Below are 1,006 nucleotides of genomic sequence, written 5' to 3'. Positions count from 1 at the left end.
CCCGGCGCAGCGCCGCCTCCTCCGCGCTTCCTCCTCCCGCGCTCCTCCCCGCCGCGCCGTGACACCGCCCAGGGGCCGGCCGAGGCCCGCGCGCGGGGCGGGGGCGACACCCACCTGGGAGACCCCCGGACGATCCCACCCGCGGTGGGTCCCGCCCCGCGCCCGGGGCAGGATCGGTGCCCACCGGTCCCCACGGCCTGACGTGCTCCCGCACGGAGTGGGGGGCAGGGCGGGCGCGGACTAGGGGGGAGATGCGGGCGGGCGGCCGCTTGCAGCGGGTGAGCCTTGCCGGGTGGGCTTTGCATCCTCTTTTTTTGTTTGTTTGGTTTTCTTATCCTGGTTTGGCGGCCGCCCCCCACCCCCTTCCCGGAAGCATTCCCACGGCACTCTCAGCCCAGAAGGCCTGGTGTCCATCAGAAAAGTGACTTACATAAAAATGTTACTTCCTCCCAGTAATTGCTTGTGGGCATTTTTTATTTATTTGCCTTGCATCTATTTACTTTCCCAACCAGACACGTTTTGATTCCATCCTCCCCGACTAGCGACCGTTTCCGAGGGGGAGGAGAGGAAACTCGATCTCCGCTGCCCCGGGAGCGCCCGGGCCACCTCTAGCCTGTTGGATTCTCCTCAAAAGCCCGAGGGGGAAGGGAAAGCCCTTGGAAGCCGTGTAATGCGATCTTCCAGCTCGCCCTTCCTTGAGTGGTGACTAACCTGTAAGGATAGAACCCTGGAACCAGGAAAGAACGCAACTCCCTTTCACAAACACAGGAACTCAGATGTTTTTTCTCCCATCTCCTTCCCCTGTGGTTTCCCAAAGGAAATCCCAACCTTGGAATGATTCTGATTTCCTGGTGGGGTAGCCCACATTCATGTCAATGAGATTCTATCCTGGGCTCCTCGCTTCTGCTTACGGCAGGAACAATCCAGGAGAAGTGACCTGGCAGCCTTGAATTCTCCCATCCCAGATGGCCTCCTTCCCTAAACAAGTTCCCAAGTGTGAATAACC

The sequence above is a fragment of the Nannospalax galili genome, unplaced genomic scaffold (genome assembly GCF_000622305.1).
Source record: "Nannospalax galili isolate Female #2095 unplaced genomic scaffold, S.galili_v1.0 scaffold1169, whole genome shotgun sequence".
NCBI classification, from domain to species: domain Eukaryota; kingdom Metazoa; phylum Chordata; class Mammalia; order Rodentia; family Spalacidae; genus Nannospalax; species Nannospalax galili.
Note: the sequence above shows the minus strand (reverse complement) of the source record.